General features: G+C 39.7%; 1 protein-coding gene across 2 annotated transcripts in view; it reads right to left on the bottom strand.

Annotated features, from left to right (window-relative positions):
• The window catches only part of LOC149068036 (uncharacterized), a 69,344-nt gene extending 44,186 nt beyond the window's left edge, over positions 1-25,158 (bottom strand). Inside the window, exon 1 of one of the 2 annotated variants that reach the window (XM_089251434.1) lies at positions 24,891-25,158. The gene's annotated coding sequence lies outside the window, so the exon portion shown is untranslated. Of the gene's footprint in view, positions 1-8,636; positions 9,077-24,890 lie in introns of those variants that run through there. The other variant, XM_089251435.1, reaches the window with a different exon arrangement.
• Between the last annotated feature and the right edge of the window lie 250 nt (positions 25,159-25,408).

Below are 25,408 nucleotides of genomic sequence, written 5' to 3'. Positions count from 1 at the left end.
ATATAATTACCCTTGTTCCTTCCAACAAGCCCGTAGCCAGAAATTTCGTTCCGAGGGACCACTTTCATTTCGGAGAGGGGGGGACCAAAGTGATGGAACAATGGATTTGGCCGTCTTTTTCCCCCTTTTTTCCGGTCATTTTCTCACATTTCGGAGGGAGGGGAGACCAGACCCCCAAGTCTTCCCCCCCCCCTTCGCTACGGCCTTGCCTTCCAAGAATGTGCTAACTAGATTGTGTTCTACTCATCTGAACGGAACCCAGTCTAGCCGGATAACAGAGAAGCCGGATAGGCCAGAGTTTTATAAATCTCTCTCTCCTACCCGCACCATACCATCAAAAAGACTATTTTATATTACCAAAAACCACTCCTATTTATATTTTGTGACCTCTTGGCACAGGTCAGTACTTTATACATAAATGTATTTGTTATTGTCAAAGCCCGAAGTTGGTCGCTTCGCAAACTAGCCGGCCCTGTTGATCTGGCCAGGGCTTTGGCTAGCCCCTATATATCGATCCCTATATATCCACTGAAAATCGATCCGTATGGCTCAGGGTCATCGCTCGTTAGCGTATTTTATTTATTTTTTGTGATAATTATGGCCATTTATTATGATTAGCCCTAGTTAGCCATAATTATTATGGTTAACGAAAAAATACGCCAACTTGATAATGATCCAGAATTATGTCTTTTGGTATCATAGACTTTGGCCGAGGAGAACCGGCTAATTCGCGAACGGTCAGTATTTAATGAAATGGGCCAATTCCGGGCTTCGTCAGTAACATATACATAATGTAAGTGTTTGTTATGTACTGTTGTTTTAAAAATTTATTACAGAAAAAGTCCAAGAATATAAATATTGTTTCGAAAATTATCTAAATAGTTCTTGTTATAAATAGTCATTGTCTCATGTAAAAATGAAAATTAACGCATTCGTCTGTTAATCTCGCCAAACTGGCAACGAACTTGGCGAAGTTTGGCCACAGATCCGACGATTTGGCGATGTCATGACGCCAAGAGAGCAGGTCAGATACTCGAGATTCTACTGTATCATGCTTCTTGATCAACATTCAAGGGATTTATCTACATTGAAATTTTGGAAATGTTCCGTTTCGAAAGAAAAATATCGAAAAAGTCAATCAAAAACACTTTCCGATTGAAATCGGAACTGGTTACAGCGTAGCCGACCCAACCTGCTTGGGTAAAAGGCTTATATCCCGGGAGGGACAGAGCCTGGGTCGTGTCTGGTTTGTCGGTTACAGCGTAGCAGCGCTTTATTAAAAAGTTTTCAAGTGATTTTTATGCAAATTTTTGTAAATTACAAATATCTAATCAATGTCATGGCATTTTTTAAATGTTTTTTACAATGTTTGTTCCTGGGGGGGGGGGGGGGTTTCGGTCATTTGCACTGATTTTAACATAATTAGCAAAGTTGCCCCGTTTCCAGGGTAACTTTGCCAACGCTGTCTTTAATTATTATTATTTTTTTTGGATTATAAATGTTACTTAAGTTGTCATGTTTCCACAGATTGTGTAACTAGAGACCAAGACTAATGTTTTATGATGGCTTTGAAGCATTTTCGTACATTACCAGTTAATAAAGCGTTGAAAGGAGAAGAGAAAGTGGGAAAGAGTTGTCCCGTTTGACGGTACAATGAGGAAAGAAATGGTTATGTCTCTGCGGTATGAGTTACTTACCCCGACCCGGCGAATGTGATTCGCCATACGGGGGTTCCCCGAAGGGAGCATTTATTTTCTCAATCAAAAAAAAATAAATATCACATGCTAAAAATATATACATTCTATATCCCCGGAGCACCCTTGGTTCGAGATTAACAATTTACCTTACAAAACTCGGGCAACACCATTAACAACCCGCGAGCAGGAATTTGGTGCTCCCGATTACCACTTTTCAATCTATTTGTTTCCCTCGGGAACATTTCACTCTGTTTCTAAGTACCTTTGCACTGCCAAGTCCATTATACCAGAAAGAAGGGTTCTTGTTTTTTGGTTTTTAATCAGTGCCGTAATTGGAATGTTAGTGCCTCTGCGGTATATGGTTAGTGCGTTTGGCCGGTTTTCAAGGGGCACAGCGTTTGATTCCCGGTGTGGAGAAAGCAAACATTATCTTTCAAAAAGTTCCTCTCAAGATTTAATATCCAGAAAGTGAGATTTCAGTTCCCGTATTGGGGGGGGGGGGGGATCAATTCTCAGCAACACATACTCTTCAAGTGATCGCCATCGCATCATAACCGAAAATAATGAAAAAAACATTCTAATATTAAATATATTTCATACACAGGTGTAAATTATCTCAACGATTCAGCAAGGCCCGGATGTTGTTGATCTAAAAAAAATCCTGAAAAATGACAATAAAAAATGTCCCGGAAATTCGAAAAAATTTCCCTAAAAATTGGAAAAAAATACCTTCAAAACTAAACGAAAAATTCCCCAAAAATGGTAAAAGATACCATTGGAATAACAAAACAAATTAATTTAGAAACTGGACCAATCATTATACTGACTTTGACCTTTGAAGACCGGACACACCTCGCTTCCCATCTCATACAGATATCGAAGCGTTCCCGGAGTCTGGGGGAAGGGGCACGATGATGATTTCTGAGGGGGAGCATGATGATGATGTCAATTCATATACACTCGTATAATTAGATCAGTTGGTTCCACCTTTGGAGGGGAGGGGGGGGGGAAATGCCCCATCGTATCTCCGCCAACGCTTTCACCACATTGACTTGAACGATAGCATCAGCAAGCTCCATACTTCCCTGCAAAGACTGAATGGTGGAAATCAGAATGCCGAGGATTGATCTCGTTATACGTCATGATGATCACTGTATACATCATGCATTACCCTCCGGGGAACCCTCGTATGGCGAATCGCATTAATCGGGCCGGGGTAAGTAACTCATACATCATCCGTTCTTCAATATTCCCAAGGAAAAAATCGAAACTTACGAAATCTTACTGCATCATAACATTTTATTACGGATCAAATTCATTCAACATGAATCTACAGATTTTAAAATTCTCTCGTAGTGCATGTAAGTGCTATACCATGTTTCCTTTTATGAAATGAAAATTTCTCTTTCTCAACATCTTACATAGCATAGTTTCCCAACCTTTTTTGTCCCATCGCCCCGTTCTTCAGAAATTGTTTTCTCCCATCTCCTCCCCCCCCCCCCAACGCAATCTAACCCATTCGATCCTATGTTATACCCGTAGCTTCTACCGCCCCCGGCATATTCCATCAAGCCCCCCTTTAGGAAGCGTTAACACACACGTTGGGAATCACTGCTATATAGGATCATGAATGAATGAACGCCAGGGCCTCTGCCACCGGACTTATCCCGTTGCCGAGCACAGCTTCGTGGCAGAGTCTGGGACAAAGTGAGTGCACCTAACAGTCTGAGTGTAGCTAGTGTTGAGTTCGCCAATACTTCAAATTGTGAGTGAAGTGTAATGATTGGATATTTGTAACGTTGTAGGTCTGTTGCTCTCCGTGGCGAGACTTTTTTAACGGGGAGATCGCTCGCATTCGCGCCTTGAAGTTGGAAACCACAGAAAACCAACTTCAGCCGACCACCACTGTGGCGCCGGTGGGGTTCGAACCCGGATCTTCGCGATGCGAGTCCGTCACTGCGACCACTCGACCACCACAGCGGCGCTATATAGGATCAGAATTTCTTGAATTCACTTTCGTTTATTGTTTAGTTAAGTGCAGCCCAGCTCTTGGAATTTTTTACTAAATACTAAATTTATCTGGAATTGATTCTAAACTTTGCCATTAGGTATACAAATACAACGCCACAACAGGCAAATTGCCCAACGAGGTGGCTGACTTAAGAACATCATGGATCCCCGAGCCATTTTTTGGAGGCCCTACCTACTACTGTTACACATGCACCCCGCGGAACCCCCAACGAATCGGTACATGCGGGAGTGTGCGTGTACGTGTAGTGAAACCTGACGTGAAGTTTTTTTTGTTTCTCTGTAATGCTTGTTATGTGTAGTGCTGCCATCTGCCACCAGTTTTTCTAACTATGAGTGAGGTGTTATGATTGAATGATTTATCGTTGTAGGACTGTTGCTCTCTGTGGCGAGACTTTTTAACGGTGGCGGACAAAAAAAAAAAATGTGCAAACGTCAACATCATCCGGGCCCCGCTTATCAGTTTTCAGTTCCAATCACATAACAAATGTCATCAATCTCCCCCTTTATATTATCATGCATATCAAAAAGAGTCTAGAGTTTTTCCACGAAATTCAAGATTTATACGTTAGATGGAGTCATTTGTGCAATATTGGTAATAGAAATAATAAGGACAAAAAAAAATTTTTCTGAGGAAATGCCCGAATAAGCACAGCCGCTACGGCCTAATAATATTTCGATACCATAAAGAAGCGAAACAAAAAGAAATCAGTACACGCATAACGTTTCTCCTCTGCTCGTTCCCACAAGTCAAAGGTTTCCGAACGATTATTATCGTCATCATCGATGAAGAGAGGGAACAACAACAACGAATCGGTGTACGCACTCCATGAGGAGAGAGAGTCGTGACTGATGAGAACAAAATAACAGGGCAATTGAAGTACTCCTTTTCTCCATGTTATCAGTCACGAAACGGTCCGAAAGACTTGCATTAAGTCCAATATTGGGTGAAGAGCGTGACGTTTTTGGGTTAAAAGATGGTGGTTTTTTTTGTTTTTTTTTATGGAATTCGATAATAAATCATTATAAAGTGAATAAGTGGTTCCCGATTTGTGGTAACCCCCCCAGTGGGTACGCGACGAGGCACTCGGGAAATGGTGCGTACTTTCTGGGGAGGGGGTTATTGAACGCCTCATGCGCATTCCTTAGAACAGTGGTTCTCAAAACTTTTGTCAACCGCTGCTCTCTAGGATGGTATCTCGGAAAAGACCAATTGAAAGCACTTAACAGGCGCACATCGATCATATCGCTAGTTCATCGGGAATGCCCCTAGGAGTCGCGACGCACACTTCGAGAACGACTGCCTCAGAAGTATGCCCAACTCTCGTGCATATTTAGCAGTTGAAATGACTCTTGCGCATTTTTTTCTAAGAATACGTAAACCTCTCACAGCATTTTCAAGAATAAGTTTATATCCCTGATGCATTTCTAGGTTTAGAACGCCCCCCTGCGCATACCTAGGATTCCTGCGCTCAGCTCTGATGCATATCGAGGGGGTACAAACGCCCCTTTCTGCGTATTTTTAAAAGTGTTTCTCGTGCAATTTTGGGGGGGGGGGTACAAACGTTCTCCTGTGCATGTCTACGAGTACGCACAAATTGAATGCATATCTCGAGGGTACGGACGCCTCTTGCGTATTTTTAAAATAGGTGTACGAACGCCTCCTGCGGATTTTTAAAAGTATATCAAATGCATTTTTATGTGTACGAGCGTCTCCTGCGCGTTACTAAGAGATCGCGTACTCACAACTTGCACTCACTTCTACGAATGCGCACACCTTTTTCATTTCTAGGTGCGTAAACGCCTCTCGTTGCATTTTCTAGCTCATTTCTAGGAGTACGCACACAGTTCCCACACATTTCTAGGGGTACGCAGCATCCTACGCATTTCGATAAGGTACTCAAACCTCCCAGGGGTTTCTGGGGTTTTTTTTCCTGGTAAAAATAATTTTGAGCATACGTAGAGGAAAAGTAACCAAGAGATTCACATATTCTCTAAGGTTGAATTAACGCAATACAGTTATTCCCAAACAGTGAAGTGTGTCTTGCATAAGTGAAGGCTGTGGGCTATTTGAGGGGTAAAAATTATACAAGTGCTTTAGGACTGTGTTTACCTACCTTTGACCTTTGAAGACCGGAGAATACCTACCAATTCACCTCACACCTTTAGCTTTTGGGGAGTTTTCACCAAAACCCTTAGAGGTCCTTATAATCAGACCCTTATTCAGGTTCTCCCTGTGCAATTTAATATTTTATCCTCCATGTTCCTGCCCAAATCAATCTAAAAAAAAAAACTATTGTCACCTAAAAATGGGACGCAGCTCATATTTCGCCGTCGTGTACAGCTAGTTGCGCACGCATGTTGCGGTCCTACAGTCATTTACCCAGGGTTGTGCTCTGTAACCAAATAACCCCTTTACGATCAGAGACGCGATATTGCGTGCAAATGCCAGCGGAATAAATTCAATCCAGCTAACTGTTTCTTCAATCTCTTTTTTTTGCTTGTCGCGAAGCTTTATTGCAGCTCTATGGAACAAAGTGGTGTGTGTGTGTTCCCCCCCCCACTCATTCTCCACGGCATTCCCTTCCCCCCCCCCTCCCACATAATGCATCTTTCTCAGAACTTATCCTTCTATTATATACTGCACATGCAAGTGGGAAAGAGAACACCGTAGGTGAGGACGGAAAAGCAAGGTACTGTACATGTCTTACATCTCTGCAACTCTCTTGTCTATTATCTACTGTCTGTAGATAACCCTTTTTCTGTAGTCCTCCCACCCCCTTATTGCTTTTTCCCTTTCTTCCCACTTTTTTAACGTGCGAACAGGGCTACCATATTTATCGCCCATATACATGTAATACAGATCATTCAAATTTATAGCCAACAGCGTAACACAAGGGGGGGGGGGGTTAATACATATGGCAGGATTTCACAAATTTATCTCGCCAACACAGACATGCCCCGGAATATTTCCGGATTTTGCCAAAGGAAGTAAATTTGAGTGAAAATTACGAGGGATCAGACATAGAGATAAGGATATCCCACACCAAATAACTATCCACTTACTTGTTCTGTGACAAGTTTCAATCAATGTTTGTGAGTTGTACTGATTGTTCAAAACAGGGTGTGCACAACCCTTTCAGTGCACAGATAAGATAACTTTTATATAAAGAGTGACCATGACCCGTATTTTAGGGATGTTCCCCTAAAATACGGGTCCCTAAATACGTAACCCTCATTTTCAACAAGGCTTAGTTGAATTTTTGAAATCAAGAGTTCAGATTATTTTCATGACTTATAAATTATATTATGATAATTATGACTCTATATATACTAGAATCTTATGATAATTATCAGTCATATGAATATATTCATCTTACATATTTGTCCAACACATCACAGGTTTTTCGGTGAATATTGAATTTTGACTTGCATCATTTTCTGCGATTGGCGGGGTTTTTTTTTAGCAAATTTCAGAGATATTTGGCAACTTCACTTGAATTTGACAATTTTTTTTTTTTGGCAATGTGCTCCCGTATTTATGAAAGAAATATGGTCATCCTAGGTATATTTAATCGTGTTGTGTGTATATTAATACTTTTATACCGGAACAACTTTCGCGTGTCGGATGGAACACCTTGGTGGGCCGCATGTTCTGTACCCCTGGTTTAGAATCTCTGCGAGTGGTCAATTTCGGGTTTTCTTCGTCATCCTCTGCTACAGGCCACCCATCCAATCATCCTGATCTTCTAGACTTGACTTAAAACAAGCTAGTGGCAACCCCAAGCTTTCAGCTTCTATACAATATCCGTTTCTGCTCTTGAAGAAATCCCGACGCGATCATATCGCCTGTAGGTCATAGTTCATAACATGTGGCATCCTTACACCTGGGGAAGGGGGTGTGTGTGTGTACATGACGGGCTATTCAAGAGTACATGAAAAATGATCAGCCGTGATGAGATGAACATAAGAGTAAAATGATCGATTTTTATGGATGTGCAAACTTTCTACGCGTTTTAAGTTGCACGCATGCCTGGTGCTTCACAAACCTCATGCACATGTCTAATGGTATGACTCTTAACGAAGTGAGCATGCTAAGCATTTCTAGGATCCAACGCGTTTCAAGGCAGGTACGCAACTTTCTTATGCATCTTTTTCCTCTTTCTCACAACTGGCGTCGCTTCTCAACTTTCATTATATATGCAAGTCTTTTCGTGAACGCACGCATTACTTAAATGTTCGTACAACACTCGCCCAAGGTATCACCATTAAGGCATTTTTCTAGGGAGTACGCGATAAGTCTCTTGCACTTTTTCGAGTGGTACAAAATGATGAATGTCTTAGACTAGCAAAACTACTCGGCACTGCCCGGGTTTTCTCTCTAAGAGAAAGCATGTTTGAAACGCATTACTTGGGAACGACGGTAACCAAGGTAAGCGTTGCAAAAATCCCTGTTGAGGCCCATGAACCATTGCTGCCATACAGGCTTCTGCTTATTTCGGGCGTTTGCCAGACTAAGGGGGGTAGGGGGGGGGGGTTAGACTGTAAATGCCCCGATTGAAAAATTTTAGGGAGCGGAGAATTTTAGCTGCGATTTAGATGAAATTATCGAATTTTACAGTAGAGGGAGGGGTTGGCGTGAAAATCATGTAACAGTCTTCATTGCGGTCCTTAACTAGGACGATTGGACCGTTATCTGAGGTCGAGGTTCATAAAATGTACAGTAAAACCTCTCTTTTGCGGACACCGGTGAGACCTGAGTATAGTTTTAATATACAGGGGGGGGGGAAATTATTATTTGACCGTAAAAAAGGGGTAACAGCATCTGAGGAGTGTCCGTTAAGAGGGGTTTTACTGTACTTAAGAAGAAAAACACACACAATCAAAAACCAAAAAATATTTCAACTTTACCTTTGTCCGCCGTTCCGTAAACCTCGGGCCAACGTCTATTCCACACGGGGTTTATTTACTTAACGTTTCCTCGCGCGGTAACTATCAACAGCCGTTGTTATAACTAACACAATGTAAATAAAAATTAATACTCGCACACACACCAGAGGCCGTTGTGTTTTAGGCCGTTACTTGTATTCAAAAGTCACCGAGACGTCGGCCGTTGTAATAATAAAGAGGAATGCAAACAAAAAAGAGAAAGAAACCGTTAGCTACGCGTGCGTGTCACTAAACTCATTGAGACTACGATGATGATACGACTACGAGGAACAACAACAACAACAACAACACCATCTGCCATGGGAGAAGAAATGAGAATAATGAAGGCAACTAGTACCAAAAAAAATAAAAAGAAGAAGAAGAGAACCAGCAGGTCCGCTTCCCGTATCCTGCTGCAAGGCAAGAAATAGGTCAAGCGTTTTAGCTTATACCCCACCTTTTTCCTTACTATAATAACTACTACTACAACTATTAATACTACCACTACTAACGGAATAGCCAAGAACCAGACCCGGCGCGACCTACACCGCGCCACCCGGTTTTCTTTGGTTTCTTTGATCGAGGGAGCTGTATTCAATGTCCATCCTTATTGTATTTGTGCTGCGTGAGGTGGACCCCCAGTTCTTTTTTCCCCCCACACGCACGCCTCCGAAGTGTCATCGTCATCGTCGCCATCGTAGATCTGGCCCTCGGGTTGTTTATTACCGTTTCTTTTTCCTTCTTTTCCCCCCGATCTGTGTTAATGGTGCATGTATGTCTATAAAGAATGGCCGAAATAAATATCATTAGATGATGACGATGATATAAATAATAATAATAATGACAACAACTCATGGTTCGACCTACTGTTTGATAGCGTCATATTATATATCATTGCTCTGTTATTTAATGATACACGTCAATCCGGTGCCGTTATTTTCTATTGTTGCGAAAAATTGTTTTGATCTTTCCATTTTTGAAACCGAATAAAGGATTAGAGATAGACGGCTTTTCTCAGCCGCAAATACATATTTTCCGGACTTTGAGCCGAGGTGAATTCGGAAGGAAAAAGTCATCAGGTCTCCGCCGGGACACGAGCCCAGGCCCCGTTGCATTCCGGGCTGGCATGCCACCATCTGCACCACTCTGCGGGCACGGCACCTACTTCCCTTATTTCACGCACTGCGGCGTGAGGCGCTGAAGTAGTCCCGGCGGGGACCACAGCTGACTTTTATTCCGGAGTTCAACCAGCACCTCCTAGAGATAGAAGGCCTCTGCACTGTTTGCTATAAACGTCATTCAGACTACCCAGCAAGTTTGCCTTATTTTGAAACACGTCATCCTATTTCGTTTCTTCTTATTTTGGTGTAGAATCTTCCTGATTGGATGTTGGGGGGGGGGGGTATAGAAATTGCCAATTCTGAGCCCGATCATTTCTTTTCCGTACAACGATGATACTGGCGCGAGCAGGGAATTTTTTTCCCCTGAATATTCTGAGGGAAAATGGACTACTTACTGACATCACAAGCAGCGTGCGGAGGATTTTATCTCTAGGAGGTGCTGGTACAACCCGGCATGAGATCCAGAAAATACCCGTTTCCTTGAGACACGGTCTTCCCAGCACCTCCTAGAGATAGAAAGCCTCCGCACTCTGCCTGTGACGTCAGTAAGTAGTCTATTTTCCCTCAGAATATTCAGGGGGGGGGGGGAATTCCCTGCTCGTGCCAGTATCAATGTTGTGAGGAAAAGAAATGATCGAGCTCAGAATTGGCGATTTCTATGCCCCACATCCAATCACTATGCGGTATTTGTGAGCCAATCAGAAAGATTCTACGCCAAAATACGAAAAAACGAAATAGGATGCCGTGTTTCAAAGTGTAGCAAACTTGATAGAGGTAGTCTGAATGACATTTATGGCAAACAGTGCAGAGGCCTTCTATCACTAAAAGGTGCTGGTTCTCCTGACCCTATTCAATTATGCAAATACAACGCCACAACAGGCAAATTGCCCAACGAGGTGGCTGACTTAACAACATCATGGATCCCCGAGCCATTTTTTGGAGGCCCTACTGCTACACCACACATGCACCCCGCTCACACCCCCCGGAACCTCCAACGAATCGGTGCATGCGGGAATGTGCGTGTACGTGTAGTGAAACCTGACGTGAAGTTTTTTGTTTCTCTGCAATGCTTGTTATGTGTAGTGTTGCCATCTGCCACCAGTTTTTCTAACTATGAGTGAAGTGGTGAAGTGTTATGATTGAATGATTTATCGTTGTAGGACTGTTGCTCTCTGTGGCGAGACTTTTTAACGAGGAGATCGGCTCGCATTTGCGCCTTGAAGTTGGGAACCACAGAAAACCAACTTCAGCCGACCACCACTGTGGGGTTCGAACCCGGATCCTCGCATCGCGAGTCCGTCACTATAACCACTCGACCACCACAGCGGCTTCATATACCATACTAAACAATATAATCTCATGTAGTTACTTCCCCAAACACCAACTCTGGCCATATCGCAATTTACTGCCGCTAATGAGATGGATTGGAAACGTTGCCTATCGGTGGCCGCATCAAGCTCCGTTAGGGAAAATATCTTATCTACGTCCTCCCTCGGGTTTGAACCTGGGACCGTGACAACAACCTTCACGGTGGTTGACGAGCATCTTACCACCACGCCTCTCGGGCGGCAGTGTTCGTGTAGCTCGTCTCGAAAATGTCGAAAGTGCTAAATATCTCGGGGTCTATTTCGATAATGATTGAAAATCGAAATCACGCGTAAATGTTCAGCACAATAAATTGAGCAAAAAACTCACCACCAGCGGGGAATGGCGCTGTATGCAATATTGTTAAACGAAATAAGGCATGAAGACATCGGTTTAAAATGTTTTTAACCAATCGCTTCAAAACTGTTTGAGGGGTTAATGCAAAACCGCAATGGCAACGATACGCCGACGTTACTTGTCCGTAACATTCCTCCTGATATGCTAAGAGCTAGTGTTGAGAACGCAGTAATGCTATTTAACTTGCTTTCAGAAAATGGTGGACACAACATTGAACATGCTTTGTAACATGTTTTAGAAACGATCAAAAACATTTCAAACCGATGTCTTCATGTCTTATTTCGTTTAACAATATTCCATACGGCGCCATTACCCGCTGGTGGTGGGTTTTTGAACTTTCTTTTGCTGGAAATTGAATCTCATGTCCTCCTGTAAACTATTACCAAGTTTGATAATACAGTATTTTGTCCAGTACTTTTCCTTTTATGGCCATTTCAAAGTTGAATTTTAATTACATAGACCCTATAATGACTATAACACCCCCAAAGACCAGACAAGACACGGACTCTGTCCCTTGAGGGATATAAGCCGTTTGCCCCTATTGAGTTGGATCTTGCTGTAGAAGGACAGAAGGATGTCGGGGCGGGCCCCCACAGGATCTCCTCCCATGGGCGCCCGCCCCCCCCAACCTTCCGGGGGGGGGTTTCCCTCATTATCCCTCTTACTTACATATCTAGCCCCCTCCCAACGCTTCTTCTACCCTCTGTTATTTCGGGCGAGTCCCTTGATCTGTGGGATTGTTCCTTATCGGCCACATGCGCCCCCAGCCACACGCGTGTCCGGAAAATTCACCGCCAGCAATTCACCGACAACAATTCACCGCCGGAAAATTCACCGACATGCAATTCACCGCCGGAAAATTCACCGACATGCAATTCACCGCCGGAAAATTCACCGACATGCAATTCACCGCCGGAAAATTCACCGCTAGGAAAATTCACCGACTAACAATTCAACGACAACAGTTCGATGCGAGTCAATTAGCGTGGGAGTGAGCGATTGAGTTACTGACTCAGTGAGAGAGGAGTGAGTGAGTGACCTAATGAGTATGTGAGTGAGTGACCTGGTGAGTATGTGAGTGAGTGAGTCACCTAGTGAGTATGCGAGTGAGTAACCTAGTGAGTGAGTGATCTAGTGAGTATGTGAGTGAGTGAGTGATCTAGTAAGTATGTGAGTGAGTAATCTAGTGAGTATGTGAGTGAGTAACCTAGTGAGTAAGTGAGTGAGTGATCTAGGGAGTACGTGAGTGATCTAGTGAGTATGTGAGTGAGTGAGTGACCAAGTGAGTATGTGAGTGAGTGAGTGACCAAGTGAGTATGTGAGTGAGTGAGTGACCAAGTGAGTATGTGAGCGAGTGACCTAGTGAGTAAGTGAGTGAATTAGTTTTAACCTAGTAGTGTCAAAATAAGTAAAAAATCTGTTATTAAATAAATTAAAACTTATTCACTGGGTCGCTCACTTACTCACTGGGTCACTCACTTACTCACTGGATCAATCACTTACTCTCTGAGTCACTCATCCACTCAGTAGCTCACTCACTCACTTACTAGATCACTCATCCACTCAGTAGCTCACTCACTCACTTACTAGATCACTCATCCACTCAGTAGCTCACTCACTCACTTACTAGATCACTCATCCACTCAGTAGCTCACTCACTCACTTACTCACTAGATCACTCATCCACTCAGTAGTTCACTCACTCACTCACGGATTCAGTAGCTCGGTCACTCACTCACTTACTCACTAGATCACTCACCCACTCAGTAGTTCACTCACTCACTCACGGATTCAGTAGCTCGGTCACTCACTCGCTCAATCCCCCACTCGCGGACTCAGTAACTCACTCGCTCGATCCCTCGGTCACTGACTCAGTAACTCAATCGTTCACTCCCTCGCTTTCTGACTCACATCGAACTGTTGTCGGTGAATTTCCCTAGCGGTGAATTTTCCGTAAACCAGCCACACGACGCGGCCCCGAAAGTCGCCAGGCTGTTTCGTTTCCAATCAAATCGAAGACCACGTGTGCTACAAACAGATTTTAGTATATGACTATAACGATCTCAACTTCTCTTTCGCAATGCTTGCTGGCTGACGTTTCCACCCAGTTCGCCAGCTCCTACTTTGGCCGCTGTGGTAGTGGTCGAGTGGTCATAATGACGGCGGACTCGCATCGCGAGGATCCGGGTTCGAACCCCACCGTCGCCGTAGTGGTGGTCGGCTGAAGTTGGTTCCCCACTTCGAGGCGCAAATGCGAGCCGATCTCCCCGTTAAAAAGGTCTCGCCACAGAGAGCAATAGTCCTACAACGATAAATCATTCAATCATAACACTTCACTCATAGTTGGAAAAAACTGGTGGCAGATGGCAGCACTACACGTAACAAGCATTACACAGAAACAAACTTAACGTCAGGTTTCACTACACGTACACACGCACATTCCCGCATGTACCAATTCGTTAGAGGTTCCGCAGAGGAATATGGACGAGGTGCATGTGTGGTTTAGTAGTAGTAGTAGTACTTATTGCCTAATTTAATTTGAATTTAGATTCAACTGGAATTTTATTTTTGTCTCAAAATCTTCGTGAAAGACCCGGTGAAGTACGCGTATCCGATCTGTGCGTGGGGACCACTTCATTGATTTGAAAACGTGCCACGGGCCACTTAAGTGATCTATAAATGTGCCGCGCGCCACTCAAGTGCTTCTGGAAATATATGCCGCGGGTCATTCAAATTATCTTCAAACGTGCCGCAAGTCACTTAAGTGATCTGAAAATGAAAACCGCGGGGTCTCTTTAAAATGACCTTGTAAATGCGCCACGGGCCAGATGGGTGATCTATAAATACCTGCCGCGGATCATTTAAGTAATCTTTGACTGCACCGTGGGATATATTAAAGTGACCTTGGAATTGTATCGCGGGTCACTAAAGCGATCTGTAACTGTACTGTGAGTCACTGAAGTGATCTATAAATGCGCCACGGGTGGCTTAAGTGTTCCGCAACGGTGCCGCAGTGAACTGTAAGTATTCCACGGGACACTGGAAGGATTCGGAAACGTGCTACGAGCCACTTAAGCAAACTGTGAACACGGTATACTAAAATGACCTGAAAATGTGCCGCGGGACACTTAAGTGGTCTGCAACTGTACCGTGGGTCACTGGAATGATCTGTGAATGTGGCACGAATCCCGTACGTAGTCGCCGCGGGCCAATAAGCGGTCTAGAACTGTGCCGCATGTCACTCAAATGAACTACAAATATGATACTGGTCACTGAAGTTATCTGGGAACACGACGTGGGATATTAAAGTGATCTGTAACTGTACCGTGGGTCACTTAAGTGATATTTTAATGTGCCGCTGTGGTCACTTGAGTGATCTGTAATGTCTCACGGGCCACAGTGCTCTCTGGGAATGCGTCACGGGGGCCCACTTGAGTCTCTGGAAATTTATCAAGTGAAGCGAAGCTGCACCGCAAACCACATAAGTGACCTGGAAATTTGACACTTAGTTCATTTTTGATTTGAAGCCTTGGGCCACATCAGCTGACTCCGAGGGCCACATTTGGCCCCGCGGGCCACGCAGCAGTGAGCATGTACGACGTATTCTCCCCTCCTCCTCCCGTGGCAATATATTCCAATACAACTTGTACCTCTTAGGAAGTAAATTTGAAGTTGATAATTTTTTGCGATTTCTTAAAACTCCGAAAATTTTTAAACCCAATTTTAAATAAAATTTTATTCTAAAAATCAAAATTTTGTCACTTTTCCATGTTAATTTGTTTTTTTTCGTGTTTTGTAAGAAACTAATTGAAAAAAAATTCAATTTTATATAATTTTATGAAAACATATACGATATAAAAAGTTATAAATGTGCAAATTTTATAATCTAAAAAAATTATTTCTTTACAAGTAAATTTTGCTCCTCGGTGCCAAATTAATTCAAAATTAAGTCTGGCTCTTTGTGTGACAGATGGCGCATTTTCCAAATTTATTAACGGAAAATCGAGAATTTATTTGGAAATAATGATTTTCTACGAAATTTTTTCGTAGTAAAATCGATATTTTATTGAAATTTAGTGAAATTTTATTTTTTACCAGTCTCGAATAAACTAACCAATTTTACTTGTAACGATCATTCTCATTTATTTTAATGAGTAATTTTATGATAAATTTTTATTTGCTTTGGGAAAAAATCATTCGTCGCTCAATTTTAAATTTAAATATTTGTGAATTTTATCTGTATAAAATTTTAATTTGATTCCATCCCACATTCAGAATTTAAAATTGAAACTTAAATTTTAAATTTCGAAGACGATTTTATTATTGCAAAAATTACTATGCATCAAAATAACGAAATAATTTATGATAAATTTTTGTAGGATTGTAAAAGTCAAATAATTAGAGACCTATAACAAACTTACTGATGGAATTTATACATACTAAGATTTTTAAATTTCATTTAATTTTAAGAATTTAAATTTCTTCTCACTTGTCACAATCACTGCCGTCACTATCACCAAATTTGTGACTGTAAGAAGTTTCAGTTTCGTTTTCAAAAGTAATAAATTCTATAATCGAAAGAATTTCTGACAGAAATAAAAATTTCCGATTCGAAAATAATCCACGATTATTGTGAAGAAATTCAAATTTTGTTCCCTCTAAATTTTGAAAATTATGATAGAAAATTTTATTTCGTTGCAGTTTTTGTAGGAATTCATTCTGTCACGAAAAATTTAGTTCCACTTTTTTTTAGAGATAACGAATTTATTCTTCTTAGTATTATTATTTTTTTAAAATTTATAGTTTATGTAAAATTTATAAATATTTGGAAAAATAACCAGAAATTTATTTTAATTCTTTGAAAGTAATGAAATTCTAAACATAGTCGGAAGCTAAAGTATTTTTAAATTGGTTCAAAATTGAAAAATTCCGGGTTATAAATATTATAGAATTAAGACAAAAATACTTATAAGATATAATTTTAATTGAAAAAAACGTAAATTCTGTTTGTTTTAACAATTTTTTAAATTAAAAATCACTAATTATAATATGATTAATTTTAATTATGGAGAATGGTATATGTCGAATCATAATCAAACGTATCTGTCCTCAGTGAAAGTACGTATAAACTATCAGTAATTATAATCCGAAATTGATAGTAATTTTATAAAAATTATAAATTTCCCAATATATGTAACAAAAAATTTATTTTGGTGATTGGAAAGTTGTAAATTTTTCTTTTCTGCTCCAAAACGGTAACAAATACAAACGAAAATTTTATATCAATTTTTAAGAAACGATAAATTTTCGAACGCAACCAAAAATTACGATTATAAGGAAAGTAAGTATGTATTTGTCATAAATCCGGTTATTATGAGTAATCGCAGAGCATTTTTGATAAATTTGATAAATTTTCCTAAATTAATCACCTATACCGGCGATTGTGCATAATACCCAACCGTCGTTGGTAAATTTAATAGGTACTAAAAAACATTATTCACTTCACTTTTATCGGAGATTATGCATAGTACCCAAGCTCCGCCTCATGGGTAAACATGATAAATCGCACAATATGATATATTATACTGTACATGATTACTCATACATGTATTGTATTATTATATCGGGGTACGATCGTAAAATTTTTTAAGAATTATATCAGGAGCCGACTATATTCAGTACACATACTAGACTCATTTGGAATTTTTCTCGTATTTATCAGAATCACAAATTTTAACTGGGCATTATGCATAATCACAGATAACGGCGATACATTTGAAGTATTTGTCAAATTCAATAAACGGCACTTGGTTAATATGCATAATCGCCGGTGAAAGTGATAATGTTTTCAGCGTTTATCAAATTTACCAACGATGGTTCGGTATCACGCATACATATTCGTCGGTAAATGTGATAAATTTACCAGACTTACCAATATGATTGGAAAGTGTTCATAACTACCGGTTATCATGTACAATAACCAATTTATCACGTTTACCGTAACATATATACAGTATTCCCACTTTTTGTTAAAGTTATAAATTTTATATCATTTAATGCAAATGAAAAATAGATTCAGTTATTCAATTTATAACCAATAAATTTCAATTTATAAACTTAAATATCCCATGAAAGTAATAAATTCCTCAGTAATAAAAAAAATTTGGATGAACTTAGAGCATCCGGCAACTTTCTTCGACGGGCTTGACGTATCCGACTACTTTTCTTGGATGAAATTGAGGTATCCGACTACATTTCTTCAACAAACTCAAGGTATATGACATGAATGTCGCTCTTCACCTTGTTAATACAAGATATACAGAAGACACTGTATATCTGTGCCGAACGGAACCGTGCAATGGACGGTGAACCGATCAGCCAATAGCTCATGGACGACGAGCCACCAGAGGGCTATATATATGATGTGAATGTCGCTCTTCACCTTGTTAATACAAGATATACAGAAGACACTGTATATCTGTGCCGAACGGAACCGTGCAATGGACGGTGAACCGATCAGCCAATAGCTCATGGACGACGAGCCACCAGAGGGCTATATATATGATGTGAATGTCGCTCTTCACCTTGTTAATACAAGATATACAGAAGACACTGTATATCTGTGCCGAACGGAACCGTGCAATGGACGGTGAACCGATCAGCCAATAGCTCATGGACGACGAGCCACCAGAGGGCTATATATATGATGTGAATGTCGCTCTTCACCTTGTTAATACAAGATATACAGAAGACACTGTATATCTGTGCCGAACGGAACCGTGCAATGGACGGTGAACCGATCAGCCAATAGCTCATGGACGACGAGCCACCAGAGGGCTATATATATGACGTGAATGTCGCTCTTCACCTTGTTAATACAAGATATACAGAAGACACTGTATATCTGTGCCGAACGGAACCGTGCAATGGACGGTGAACCGATCAGCCAATAGCTCATGGACGACGAGCCACCAGAGGGCTATATATATGACGTGAATGTCGCTCTTCACCTTGTTAATACAAGATATACAGAAGACACTGTATATCTGTGCCGAACGGAACCGTGCAATGGACGGTGAACCGATCAGCCAATAGCTCATGGACGACGAGCCACCAGAGGGCTATATATATGACGTGAATGTCGCTCTTCACCTTGTTAATACAAGATATACAGAAGCCACTGTATATCTGTGCCGAACGGAACCGTGCAATGGACGGTGAACCCATTAGCCAATAGCTCATGGACGACGAGCCACCAGAGGGCTATATATATGATGTGAATGTCGCTCTTCACCTTGTTAATACAAGATATACGGAACACTGGATGTTGTGAAGATATTTATTATTCGAGATGTTAATTTTTTTTAAGGAAGGAAAAACTCATCTCTGCCTCTAACCGGGAGTCGAACCCGGGTCCCTCGATTACCGGACGAGTGCTCTGATCACTAAGCTACAGAGGAGATAGCGATTTTCCTTCGCTAGAGCGTATATATTAACAAGTGAAGAGCGACATCCATATACATATAGCTATCTGGTGGCTCGTCGTCCATGAGCTATTGGCTGATCGGCTCACCGTCCATTGCACGGTTCCGTTCGGCACATATATACGCTGTAGCGAAGGGAAATCGCTATCTCCTCTGTAGCTTAGTGGTCAGAGCACTGGTCCGGCAATCGAAGGACCCGGGTTCGACTCCCGGTGGAGGCAGAGATGAGTTTTTCCTTCCTTTACGTTGAAAACGTCATTTTGGAAGAAAATATGGATTTCTATATTTTTATTTTTTATAAAAGCCCTATTGGTTGTGATTCCAAAACGGACCTTGTTTTGTTTACATGATGCTTAGAATCAAAGTTACGTTCACTTTAGTGTTGCGTTTTTACATACAAGTAATACGCGAATGAAGACTTTAAACGTGTTTTACGAAGAATGCTATTTTTGACATTTTACTTGACTTTGTGACATGATTTCTAAAACTCTATTCATTGCATCATTACGAAATTTTAACGTGATATTTTGCTATATATTGTTGAGGTTACGAACCAAAATCTAAGGTCTATCACATATATTTTTTGAACTACAGTGTTTTATAGACAAAATGTAGGATGAAATTTCAAAAAATTTACACGTACTTAAACATATTTTGATGGAACTTATGAACATATCATGCAATCATTTAAACTTTGGTTCATGATCTGCAACATTACTAGCTAAATGCACTGTGGCAATCACAAAGCATTTCATTAATAAAATTTTTTTGTAATCGTGTTTCGAATATCACATGAATTTTGCCTAAAATTTGACATGAAAACGACTTTTTCATAGAAAATATAATAGATAGACCAAAATTTGTCACTGTTTTGACCATTTAGAGACACTTTCTATCAAAAAATGTATTTAAAGTCCACTCCAGAACCATTTTATTCTACAATTCTACATTTCTTGGATGAAATTAAGGTATCCGACCACTTTTCTTGGATGAAATCAAGGTATCCGACTACATTTCTTAGGTGAAATTAAGGTATCTGACTGCCTTTCGTGGATGAAATCAAGGTATCCGACTGCCTTTCGTGGATGAAATCAAGGTATCCGACTACATTTCTTCAACAAACTTAAGGTATCCGACTACATTTCTTCAACAAACTTAAGGTATCCGACTACATTTCTTCAAACTTAAGGTATCCGACTACATTTCTTCAACAAACTTAAGGTATCCGACTACATTTCTTCAACAAACTTAAGGTATCCGACTACATTTCTTCAAACTTAAGGTATCCGACTACATTTCTTCAACAAACTTAAGGTATCCGACTACATTTCTTCAAACTTAAGGTATCCGACTACATTTCTTCAAACTTAAGGTATCCGACTACATTTCTTCAACAAACTTAAGGTATCCGACTACATTTCTTCAACAAACTTAAGGTATCCGACTACATTTCTTCAACAAACTTAAGGTATCCGACTACATTTCTTCAAACTTAAGGTATCCGACTACATTTCTTCAACAAACTTAAGGTATCCGACTACATTTCTTCAACAAACTTAAGGTATCCGACTACATTTCTTCAACAAACTTAAGGTATCCGACTACATTTCTTCAAACTTAAGGTATCCGACTACATTTCTTCAACAAACTTAAGGTATCCGACTACATTTCTTCAACAAACTTAAGGTATCCGACTACATTTCTTCAACAAACTTAAGGTATCCGACTACATTTCTTCAAACTTAAGGTATCCGACTACATTTCTTCAACAAACTTAAGGTATCCGACTACATTTCAACAAACTTAAGGTATCCGACTACATTTCTTCAAACTTAAGGTATCCGACTACATTTCTTCAACAAACTTAAGGTATCCGACTACATTTCTTAGGTGAAATTAAGGTATCTGACTGCCTTTCATGGATGAAATCAAGGTATCCGACTACATTTCTTCAACAAACTCAAGGTATCCGACTACTTTTCTTGGATGAAATCAAGGTATCCAACTACCTTTCTTGAACGAACTTGAGTTATCCGACTACTTGCCACTTGTCTATAAAAATGGTACTCAAGTCAACTTTAATAACATTTTCTGATAGAAAGTGTCCCAAAAATGGTAAAAGCTATAACAAATTTTGGACTATCTATGCCATTTTCTATGGAAAGGTCATTTTTATGACAAAATTTGAAGCAAAAGTCATGTAATATCCGAAACACAATTGCAAAAAAAAAAAATTATGAATAAAATTATTTGTTATTTTTACCGTAGATTTAGCTAATAATGATGCAGGTTTGGCATTAAAATTTGAAGCATTTTATAGTATTCTTTTTTACACCCAAATCTGCTAATGTACGTCTGAATTTTTTTGAAATTTCATTTAACATATCGCGTGAAAAAACACTGTAATTAGACAAATACATGAGATATACCTTAGATTTTGGTTCAAACTCAAAATCTCGAAAATAGCATTCTTTGCGAAACACGTTTAAACTATTGACGAATTATTTTGCGTGTAAGAACGCAATACTGGAAGAATCATAAGAAATAGGGCTTTCATAAAATATGAAAAAAACAGAAAAATATTTTTCCTTCCAAAATGGCGTTTTCAACGTAGTAGAATACCTTAACTAAAGCTTTATTAACTCGAATTTTGTAATTCGAACTTTTTACGAACTCCGTTTGAGTTTTCTATCTAACTAAATGCGATTTTTTTCGTTTAATTCGAACTTTTTGGATAATTCGAAGTAAGATTATTTATACATTATTGTTGGCCCTGGGGCCTATACAAGAGGATGCGATTGAAAATGAAAAATATATTGTTCGGTATTGGACAAAAAACTAGTGATGGAGTGGGAGGATTCTACAATAGAGCTTGGGAGTTCGTTCCATTCACCAATGGTATGAGGAGGGAAGCTGTATTTAAAGCAGTCAGTGGAAGCAAAAATTGGTTTTATTTTAAGGGTAGGTAGGAGGTTTGGCTAAGATAGAGATTTGGATAAGAAGTATCTAAAGGTAGGAGGTTTGGCTAAGATACCAGAAGTATCTAATGCCCATGAAATGGCCATGGAAAATCTTATATACGAATGATACGGTGAATGATACGGTGAATTACAAATTTGAGGAGGGAAAAAACATGATTTTATTTTGTACGAGCAAATTTATAGTTTTGAAAAACTCTACAGGAAACGACACATAGACTGTGCTCTCCCCGATCAATTTGTTAAGCAACAAATTTTTAAAAACTAATAAAAGTTTGAAAATTCTGTTTTTCTCTACTCTTTGTTTTTATAAATCAAATGCTTATTTTAACATTGTTCAGCAGGAGTTCATCGAGACACTGTATACCACTTAATATCGACTATGTTGTGTTCATTCAATCTATGGATCAAGTTGCAATAATCGAAATCTGCGTCTTTTCGTCGTTATTAAGTGTGTGAAAGTATATTTCCTTGATAGCATAAAAGAATGATTATCAAAATTCGGGAAACAGTTTCATAACGGATGGTCATGGGTTCTGTTTCCGCAAATCGGGCTTTGAACATGGTCAAAAATTTCTGCTGTGATGCTGGGTTCCAGAACAGCAGAATAATGTCGCATCTAAGATCAATTATTGAAATTTGGGACACAGTTACGCGTAACTGATGGTAAAATTTTAATAATTGATAATTATTATCCTACGGGAATGTTGGTGATTAAATCCCGGAAGTTTAGGCATGGTAAAAATAGGCACGCAAAAAAAAGCACTCAAAATGCCTAAAATAGGCACTAAATAAAGGAATTTACAATTAATGGTAAAATCTAGCTAAAATCTTTACTCCACTCACTCAATGTCTACTGTTTCAACAATAGATTATAATAATTTCATTTTTTCTATCAAGTTAATTTTACAAGATATACGGAAGACTGGATGTTGTGAAGATATTTATTATTTCAGATGTTTATTTTTTAAGGAAGGAAAAAACTCATCTCTGCCTCCACCGGGAGTCGAACCCGGGTCCCTCGATTGCCGGACGAGTGCTCTGACCACTAAGCTACAGAGGAGATAGAGATTTTCCTTCGCTAGAGCGTATATGTGCCGAACGGAACCGTGCAATGGACGGTGAAACCGATCAGCTAATAGCTCATTGACGACGAGCCACCAGAGGGCTATATATATGACATGAATGTCGCTCTCCACTTGTTAATACAAGATATACGGAAGACTGGATGTTGTGAAGATATTTATTATTTCAGATGTTTATTTTTTAAGGAAGGAAAAAAAAACTCATCTCTGCCTCCACCGGGAGTCGAACCCGGGTCCCTCGGTTCGACTCCCGGTGGAGGCAGAGATGAGTTTTTTCCTTCCTTAAAAAATAAACATCTGAAATAATAAATATCTTCACAACATCCAGTCTTCCGTATATCTTGTATTAACAAGTGGAGAGCGACATTCATGTCATAAGTTAATTTTAAATTATCATGCCAAAGTGTTTGTTGTCCCTCGAGATTGAGTCGGAGTTCGATTCGATCGAATACTTGATACTTAATTAGCTAACATGCGAAAATAGCCGAAATTAATAAGAATAATCACATCAAAGTCATAACATTTTCAAATAGAATTTTTCAAAAAAGAACCATTTTTATAATAACGACACATTTTTTCTCAAAATTTTCAGAGATTAAGCTTTGCATTCGGTCGTTCTGCATCGATTTCAAAAGACTTCTCAAATTTTTTGGACAGGATTTTCCCGTATCTGAAATAACTTCCATATTTGTTTGCAATTCATTTATCTAAACGCAAATTGACATGTAGTCTAGGGCGAGAGCCCTGTCGCCTCCCATCCCGACATTCTGTAGCTATGTTGTCAACCAGAGGGCTTTTAGGACAGTTACCAGTCATCTATTCAACGACAATGCTGTGCAAATGCAAGAGCAACACATGTTCAGAAACAAACTTCTAATTTCTGTGGTGTTTGGTCAGAACATAACTCTAAAATCGCATTTTTGAGGTATAAGCATTTTCACTGTCATTTAAAAATCAGAAATAAAGCATACACTCAAATGCAATTGAAAATATCATACATTAGTATGTTGTTTAGCCGTACGCACGTATTTGTGCATTTATCTCATAATTAGCACGACTTACTTTTAGATCAAAACGCCATCACGATATCACTTTCTGACCAAACACCACAGATTTATCCTCAGCTTTTCTTATACCGTACATGGGTTGCTTTCGTCTAGAACTCTTAATACCTTGATGTGAATTCGTCAATATTTTTATTGCTATCTGAAATCTACGTATTGTATAGCAGAGATGAAAGGTCGTTGTCACTTCTATGCCTTACACTAATTTTCCTATCTCTCAGGCATTTATGACTATTTGTGTTCAAAGAAGCCCCGGGGGAAGGAAGGCTTTCCGATGACAATTGACACTAAGGATTGGAGATTTTATAGTAAGAGAAATTATTTTTGAAGTTCTCAATGCTTAAAATGTCTAAAAAAACTATAGGAAAGTGGCCTCCGAAATTCACGAATAAACATAAAACAATTTACGGCAGAAAAATCTCAAAACAGGCATTTTTTCCGAAAAAATTGAAAATAGGCAAAAAAAAAAAAAAAGGGGGGGGGGCGTTTATGTCATTTTGCTTGAGTTTTCGAGCTCTATTGATGATTATGTTGCAATTTGTAGTCATTTCGTAAATCCAAGATAGACTGATTGGATAATTCGACTTCAGACTTCGAATCAATCAAATTTGATGTAATCAATTTACAACGTAAATTTTAATGGATTTTACAACGAATCATAATAAAATCTGCAAAAAAAACATTAACTTGGGGAAAAAAAAATTCAAGTTTTTTGGAAACTACGAGATACAAATTTCTATATATTCAAAACCTCACAAAAATTAACATTCCAATAAACTCACCTCCGAAACGTCGAAGTCAATATCCCACAGCGATGCCCGTCGCCACACGAAGATCCGAGAGTCAAACTCCAATGAATGAATGAATGAATGAACTTACGGAGCAGCACTTAAAAAGTTAATTGTCACTCGAAAAAGACCCGTCAATTGGATTAGATACACACGTAATAATGAAAAACCAAAAAACCCAAAAAAATCCTCCTATCTTTTCTTTTTTTTGGACCAAATTCGGAACCAGATCCGAACCCGAAACCTGCCAACCTAGAAATGAGGCGAATTTCGTTTTATACTTCAATATTAACAACGAGAGAGGCTTCTTTTCTTTGAATCAATGACCCACCAATGTTTGGGTTCTGACCCAATTTTTGCTCTCGACGACGGGGATCCTGTTCTTGTCAAATAATAATAATAATAATAATAGTACTATAACCCTGTTCAATGGCTTCTCTTCTTAAGAAGGTGTGTGTGTTTTTTGCGGGAAAAGAAAGAGAACACGCGATTCTGTCATCTTTTCCATCCAC

Source organism: Pholcus phalangioides, unplaced genomic scaffold (genome assembly GCF_987345545.1).
Source record: "Pholcus phalangioides strain wild (caught in Gottingen) unplaced genomic scaffold, Ppha-v1.0 ptg000027l_1, whole genome shotgun sequence".
NCBI classification, from domain to species: Eukaryota; Metazoa; Arthropoda; class Arachnida; order Araneae; family Pholcidae; genus Pholcus; species Pholcus phalangioides.
Note: the sequence above shows the minus strand (reverse complement) of the source record. Positions and strands in the feature narration are given on the sequence as shown.